The sequence below is a fragment of the Trifolium pratense genome, linkage group LG4, assembly GCF_020283565.1.
Source record: "Trifolium pratense cultivar HEN17-A07 linkage group LG4, ARS_RC_1.1, whole genome shotgun sequence".
NCBI classification, from domain to species: domain Eukaryota; kingdom Viridiplantae; phylum Streptophyta; class Magnoliopsida; order Fabales; family Fabaceae; genus Trifolium; species Trifolium pratense.
In genome coordinates, this window is record NC_060062.1 from 34,887,506 (window position 1) to 34,896,539 (window position 9,034).

At 31.4% G+C, this 9,034-nt stretch overlaps 1 long non-coding RNA gene across 1 annotated transcript; it reads right to left on the bottom strand.

Moving 5' to 3' along the window:
* Positions 1 to 294: 294 nt before the first annotated feature.
* Positions 295 to 3,213, bottom strand: LOC123922637. The gene is made up of 6 exons (XR_006814235.1): positions 2,763 to 3,213; positions 2,471 to 2,602; positions 1,823 to 1,908; positions 1,567 to 1,677; positions 1,014 to 1,117; positions 295 to 510 (listed from the first exon to the last, which is right to left on the bottom strand). It is a non-coding gene; the product is annotated as an uncharacterized LOC123922637 (long non-coding RNA).
* Positions 3,214 to 9,034: the final 5,821 nt, after the last annotated feature.

The window sequence follows — 9,034 nt, forward strand, 5'->3', positions numbered from 1 at the left end:
GACGTACAAGAAGTAGTAAGTTTATGCTTTTTACATCTGACATTCGCCAGATGTAAAATCAACACTTTTTACCTCTGTTCTCGTGTTTTAGTTGACCATTTTTTAATTAAATTGGACCTTTTACATCTGACCAAGTCCACCAGATGTGAAATAGTTACTTTATTTATTTTTTTTTTAAAAATCCTGCGTTTTTTTTTTCTTTAATATTTTAAATCCTATTTTGTAATTAAAAAAACTAAAATAGCATTACAATTCAACATTCAACCAAAATACAATTACATTACAATTCAAGCAAAATACCACAATTCAAGCAAAACATCATAATTCATACAACTAGCTCCTAAGCAAAATACCTAACATCACACAAATTAACCTAGCTAGCTCCTAAGCCTCATCATCGGCAACATCATAATCCACCTCGGGATTATATAAGTCAAGAAAACAAGTTGCCCAGCTGTTTCGCAATTCATACAGCTTCTCCTCCGATAATGACGTGGGATCATCGAACACCTACAATATGTAAATATATATTTACTTATACATACATGGCTCAAATCCATTATGTATACATGACCAACTTAATATATATTAACATTACATTCGGGTAGTATCATACTACATGATCTAAAATCGAAAAAAATGCAACACAAGTTATCTTACATTTGATCTATCCACTAAGATAATTGAGTTAAGACAAGTTCAATGATATTCATTTCAGATTACAACTCACAAACCACAAGTAAATATTACTTTCTAACACTAAGTACAAAAACAGATTGTTCTCAAACACTTAACACGCACAAGCTTCATCTCTTTCACTAAATCCCTAAACTTTTCAAATAAGAGAGATAAATGACACTTAGAAGGTAAAACTAAAACTTAGAGCAAACAAAAACACACAAATTTGACACTCACATTTTCCACAAAGTTAAAGCAGTCATAGACACAAAAAAACAAATTTCACTAGTCTTACATGTACAAGGTTCACCAGAAGTAGAGTTTACTGGCCATACCTGCTCTGTTGCTTCACTCTTCCACACACTCACTTTGGCCTATGACTTTTGGAGTTCAATTTTCCTTCTATTTATTAAACTCAAAGCAGAGTTGGATGGATATTCTGCAGAGTACCATTCACAAAATAATATATGACTTTTTCTTTGATCATTAGTAACTAAACTCTTTATCAATAAACATAATAGTTTATGTTTATGTATGGTAGTCACAATAGTAAAAACCCAACATGAGCAAAATAGAATCCCTAGAACATGAAAGGAACAACTTATCAAAGTTCCTATTAAGAGAGTGAAGACAATGCCACAAAAAATAAGGTATCAAGCATAAGATCAAAATATGATATACATATCAGTAATAAAGGATACATGTCATATACTAGCATACATTAGCATTCAAATTGATAACAATCCTAAATGAAACATAAACATTCGTGTTTGCTTTAGAAACCTAATACATTAGCAGTTTTGGGCATGTCACATACAATTAATTAGAGTACACATGGTTTGGAATTACCATGTGTGCAGGTTTCACAATAACACTTCATACACATACCTCTGTATTGTGATGTTCTCTGTCCAAATAATATTGTTACATTTCCATCTTCACATAGTTGACTAGTTGAAAGCACTTTACTCATGACATTATAAAGTATTAAGATTCAACCTGCTCAAAACCTATTACTTGTCATATTCCAAAAAAATAAATTATATATACAAAATAAGTTTAAGAGGTTTTCAAAAGAAAAGTTACCACTTGCAGAGACTTTAAATCAAAAGAAAAGTTTTGATTTTGATTATAATTTCATTACCTTGATAAGATTCTGCACAACAAAATACTTATCACTAGTAGTTTGATTAGGATTTAGGATCACTTCATTATTTAGGATTTAGGATTCTGCACAAAAAAATCACAAATCACATGAAAAATTTTATGAGTAACCATATATTAAATATTTGAAAACATAAAATTGACATTTGAACAAGTAAATTGGTACATTATAAACATGAATCAGAAAAAAAACCACAGTTTCTACACTTCCATAAGAATACATTAGCAGCTCGAAATCACAAATAGACACACTATATAGGTGATGTAGTTCTGCATATACTACTTTTTCATGATAAGGATTACTAGTACAAATGTTTTTTAAGAAACAAATAACATAAATTCCTAAGAAAGCTTTAACAATACATTAATTCTTAAGAACTTTTATTCACACATAAAATTGATTTATATAATGATGGCCAGTGAAGCATTCAATATCTTAAATAAGTATTTGGTTATTGGATAGTGACACACATGTATGCTAGAGGAATTCCAAAACGAAGACACCTAAAATCAACTAAGAAACAGTTCCTCATAAAAACATGACTAAGCTCATGTAATGGAAATACAAAACTCCTCTATAAAGAACTATACATCCTGTTATTAGATAGGACAATTTTAACAATCTTACACTTCTAAAAGAAACTCTTCTATAACTCCCTCACACTTTAGCATGTCACATTCAAACACTCCAAACTGAAGCTTTCGTTGTGGTTCCAAGGCTTCACCAACATCACTTCCAAACTAAATAGCAGAGGATAGACTTTCCACACCATAGATAGTAACCATAAAAAATGCAACAACAAACAGGACATTAAAAAAAAGTAAATCACAGTGAGGAGGCACAACAACAGAAAAATCAAAACAAAAAAAAATAAATAATAACTTTAGAACAACCAAAGTGCATTAGAACAAATGGTTACCTTTGACGAACGAAGAATCGGCGAATCGGCATCGACGAAATCGGTTGAAGTGGAAGAATGAACCTTCGATGGTGGTACCAATTCTTCAAGAGATTTTGCGCGAACCGATGTCTGGAATTTGGGGATGAATCGACACTGGGTTACGGATTTGGGGACGAATCCATACCGGGGTTTGAGATTTAGGGAGAATCGCCAATTGATATCGGGATCGTCACGGTTGAAGGATGAGTTGATGGTTTGCGATGCTGCGTTTCCCTTACGAGTGAGAGAAGGTTTGGTTTAGAGCTACGGTTGGAGATTACGAGTGAGAGAGAGGACGGATGAGAGTGAGAGAGAGAGAGAGGACGGCTGAGAGTGAGAGAGGGAGACGGCGGTGCTTGGAGGAGACGGCGGAGAGTCGATTTGGGGTTGTAGCTGGGTTCGATCGATTTGGAGAAGATGGTGTTTGGTGATATCGCATAAGATGTGTTTGGTGAGAAGATAAGATTTGCCTTTCTTTTACTTGGCTCCAATTTTTTTTTTTTTTTATTCATACTGACTTTTTACATCTGTGGCTATATATGGCCAGATATATTTATATTTTAGATAATTTTCGCCATAATTACAGGATTGCCACCGCGTTCAGTTATGCTTCTGGTACATTGAAACCAGATGTAAAACGTTTTGTCTATATATTTTTCACATCTGTGGATATTGAAACCAGATGGAAAGACTACTCCATATAGCTTTTCACATCTGACATATACTCCTCAGATGTAAAATGCTTATGTAATATGTCATTTTTCTACTAGTGAAGGTGTTCCTAAAGATAAGAGTTCATACATAAAGGAAAATCAACAAAATACAAGATCATCATATGTTGAGCCCTATACAAACTTTTAGATATATTTTAAAAGTTAACTTGTTAAAGATCAAACCCCCACAAATATTAATGGATCTAAGTAACTATTTACATGCATCACACAATGTTGATACTCCTATAACATAATAACACAATGTCGTAATCGACACTATAAATGCATGTAGTTACATGCAATCACTTTAATATACAACAAATTGTGTGGGGTGAAACTCGGCTCGCCCGGTTAAAATTCATCATTCGACTAACTTGACAAACTGTTTGCAAAGTGAGAGATTAACTTAACATGAAAATGAGAGACTAAATTAATATACCCTAACAAAGTGAGGGATTAACTTTAGCATTTCGTTTACTAATATCTATCCATGGTTGAAAATGTTGTCATTAAAAAACATCACATATACTCATTATAAATATACACAAAGCCAACAAATTTGGGGGTTTAATTTTTATGGAATTTAAAGATAGATCTCGATTAGGTGGTATTTGTTTTGATTTTTATCTTCGGTGTTTTGCATATATACAGCATCTCTATTATGTAGTTTTGTTATCGATTTATGTATGTCTTATATCGGTTAATTAATAATATATTTACCTTTAAAAAATAACAAAAGCCAACAAATTTAGGGTGAAAGAAAAAACAGTGGGGTTTTCTAGCCACCCATTAGCATCACACAGTCAAGTGAATATCAATTATAACCATGTGAAATGTGACTTACTATATATCACATGATGGCTTTGTACATCAATATGTTCCTCACTTTTATATGGAAAATTACAGCTATGTTTTCTTCATTTTGCCACTTCTTCATTGCCTTGTGAGATTCTTCAATTCAACAATTGCACATTGCAACTTCATTTCTCTGCCCCATAGAAAATGTTTGGCACCCTTCTAGTTAGACACTAAGATTGCTAAATCTAAGGGTGGCCTTTAAAGCCTCAAATCAATTCATAAATAAATGTACTATTTGTCTACTATTTAGTTGAGTGTTACTTCAATGTAATTATTGAAAAAGTATGGAGACATATCACTACAAAGGTAATTATGTCACATTCTCAAATATGATTATGGGCCTAGATATGCTTCATTCTAGATGGTAATAATGAATGAATAATGATATAAAGTGAGGAAGAAAAATCTGAGTTTTTATCATTTTTTTTGGTCATTTTTTCATTCTATTACTATAATTTTAAATATTTTTAGAATAAATATTAAATAATTGAACTTGCTAAATGTCACATTGTTACATTTATATTTCAGAAACATTAGTAATAAAAATGAATAGGTTAGTCCCCGTGAACTTAACTCATCAGTAGAAATATTGTAATTTATATGCAGGAGCTGAGGTTCGAACTTCAGATACTTCACTTATTTACCTTAAAGGTAGAATATCTAGTCACTATATCTAACCAAAGAAAAATGAATAGGTTAAAAAATGGTAAGAATCTTAACTCGAAAAATCTACATTAGAATTTCTTTACTCCTCTTCCTATGGAACTATGTGAAGATTGAAGGGTCAAGTTATGCATAGGATTAAAAGGATTAAAGATGAAAAGGAGAGAAGTAATAGAAAATTATTGACCTTGATGCAATGTTAAAGTATACAAACATTATATAACCGTGTCCTTTTGTTTAGGAGTAAAACTCTTGAGAGAAAATAAAATAGTACACAAACAAAATATGAAAGTTACTTGTGTGGTTTATTAAAACTTAAAAGGTCGTGAAATTGATTGATGGTTAACAAAAGCAGACATTAATCATGAAATGAAAATTCAGCTACTTTGAACAATTCATAAAGTTTAATATTTTTGGTCAATTTGTCTTGCGCGCGGGCATTGAATGAATTCAACAACAAAAACAGTAAAACAAAAGTATCCTAGAATTTGAATATCCAAATTGATCTTGAGTGATTACAAACACTCTTACGTTCAATTAAGGATTAAATATGAGAGCGTAATATGAAATGATTTAGGATTAAAATTGCATATCTTGAGTGTACCAAAAAAAAAAAATGCATATCTTGAGGTGTTCGCCATTGAAACCTTTTGTAGGGAGGGCATTGAGGTTGCGGAAGCATTGGAGTCAAATAATTATGGGACAATGTCTATCAACGTCGTGTTTACGGAACAGGATCGATGTGGCAACCGTATTGGACTAGGCTTAAGGTTGACCCAGCATCGAGCACGGCCCAAACAACTAGGAGGTCGAGGACGGACCAAAAAGCCATGACTTGATCTGTTTGAGTCAGAAGACGCGCATTTCCTGATCCAGGTACGATAAACAACCATGAACTTTGGGTCGGTCTATAACACAAATATTTTACTTTTTCTTAATAAATATTTTTTTTTTTTAAAAAAACTATCATTTTTTTTGTTACAATAGAGCTAGAGAGGATCGAACCTAAGACCTCCTGCACTTAATGCTACCCAAACCTCTCACCACTAGACCACACCTAAAATGATTGACAATTAAATTGTTTTTGACAGTTTTCTTAATAAATGTGATTTTTATTTTTTTTCCCTTATAATTTGGGAGGGATGGAGTATTTTTTTCATTTCTTTTTTTGACTATTTTTTTGACTCAAGGAGGGTAAAATACTTACTATTTATTAGTATCTTTGAATCTTACAATTGATTTAAAAATGATTCAAACGTGACTTGGAAATTTATAAATAGTCTTATTTTAACAATTTTTTTAGGCAAGTCTTATTTTAACAATTAAAATTCCACTTAATATTTTTTTTAAATATAAAATACCAAAATTATGGAGCCTAGTTGTCATAATTCCAAAGTTTGGCAGTAAGGGGATGGGACTCTCGTTTGAGTATCTTCTTATCTCCAAGACTGCATCTTAAGAAAATAATGAATATTCACAAGACTAGAAACAGTATGTCAACATTTATTAATACCAAATAATTGTATACAAAATTGTAATCTAGTACTGTGATATTGTTCCCTTAATTCCTACGTTAAAGACATAGAATAATATTGATAAATTAATGTCGTTGAATTTGGTAATAAAATAATTTTGAAAATATCTAATAGAGTTTAGATGAGATAATATAAGTCTTTTCTTTTTCCATCATCAGTATTCAACACACTGAACTGTCTAATCTGGTTCGGAGTCAGCTCTAACATCAAGTGGCTTAAGCTCCTCCAAATCACAGTTGCGGAAGATCGAATTATGGTCTCCCCAAGTCTAATTAACGCCAATCACCATTGAATCAACTGACGATCAGTAACATGAATCTCTTCTAGTTTATCTAAAGTTTTGAATTCAATTTTAAGGATTGTTAAAACTTGCCAAAAAAATTTCACTCATTTGAGTGGGCATAGCCAAAGAATACTACTTGATTTACAAAATTGAAAGAAAAAAAACTTTAAAAATAACCAATTGATTGGAATAAGTAGTTAATAATATATCAATTACAAAAAAAAAAAAGTAATTAATAATATACACGAAAATAATAATTATAGTCAAATTCAGTTAACTTTTGAACAAATTTCAATTATCGGTCTCATTCTCCTAAAAACCAAAGAGTTGACGCTAAAGAATAATAAATAATGTTGAAAATTAAGATAGTGGAAGGCGGCCATACTATGTAGGTCGGTGGGTTGGTTTTTTTCTCACTTTCGTATCTGTTTTGGTCACCAACTGTGGGACACACCAAATCCCCCCATTCCATGCCCTTTCAACATCTTTAACGCATTAATTTCGGGATATTTCTTTCCCTATTGGTTGATTGATTGATTTTTAATATTAAGCATTTCATGCCTTCATCTCATCAATAGTAGTAGTAGTCACTGTTACATTGTAAACACAAAGTATGGTTGTTTCTTGGACTTTTGATGCATGTAGTACAATACATTAATGTGAAATATGTCAAGTTTTACCAACCGAATGGTTCTAATTAAATTTGTTGGTACAAGGACGGATTTGATTTAATAGTATAATCAACTATCTTACCTTACAATACAGCATTTATGTATTGGTTAATAAGGGAATGATTTTTTGTTTTCAACTAGGTCACGACTCATTCTGAATTGGATCACTTAAAAGTCATCCAATTCAAATTTAACTGGGTGATCATACGGTGGATATGTCATAAAATATATACAATTAATGTTCGATGGAACACGTAGACCTCCGTATCAATTTTGCATAAGTTGTTTTATCCACTTTGTAATTCTACCGTTTCGAAACCAAGATATATCTCACCTTTTAGAATTAAAAACATAAATTTGGACTCTATAGTGTGAGATTAGTGAGACTCGTTTTAAAGTTTTTAATATGGATACTTAAGAAATGTAATTGAGTTGTTTAAATAATTAGAAAGTGTGACGTAATATAAAAAAAATTAATTAAGTAGAGTCAATTTAAACCACCAAGTTGAGCGATATGGATGTATATGTACTAAGCTCTCTAAAACTCTAATTATCCACCTATATAAGTCTACTTTATGGTCTAGATTAGGTATGTCACGTCACGTCTAATTCTAAATATCTCTCATCTTCGACACCTACCGACTTGATTGTGACACTGTGTGTAAGTAACACCTTCTATTAGTGGGATTTAGCCACAAATAGTTCAGAGTCAAAGACCCAGAACAGTCATACCATCAAGATCTCAGATCTGAACAGACTCATATTTTGATATTTGTGTCTTGAATATCAAGATTTTGAGTTTGAGCTCACTAAAAATGTGCTCATAATTAATATTACATCTGGTCCTTTTTATAAAAAAAAATAAAAAAAATTCACATCTTAGTCTTTCAATATTTAACGTACCTAATTTATATTATGAATTAGATATATTAGTTATTCAATAAATTTAAAAAGTCAATCGTTTCTTATAAAAATGACCGAAGGTAGTATGGAAGAGTGTCTAATTAATACTATTACTTTTTGTGGAAAGAACATGTGAGAAACCAAAAAGCATGTCTATAGTATAAATTTTAGATTGAGTGAACGACTTTCTTTTTCTTCCATATATATATATATATATATATATATATATATATATATATATATATGCATGTGGCAATCTGTGAAGCCACAATATTCTAAAGATGGCGAAGTATCGTGTCCGATACATACTTGATACCGATACTCGTCTGATACTCTCCGATACACATATCGGAAAAGTATCGGAAATTAATATTATTTTTTAAAAAACAATATAACCGGTACGTGTCGGATACTTCTCCGATACGCGTATCGGAAAAGTATCGGACAATTAATGCTCTTTGATGGTAAAAACGTAGGAAATGAGACGGATACAATTCATGTTTTCTCTTAAATATCGAATGTTAGAGTATGATGTTACAAGTGTGTCTTTGGGTAGTACGTATTTTTTTATAAGCAAATTAGGTAGTACTTAACTTAAGATATGTAATTGTTCATTGTTTGCTCA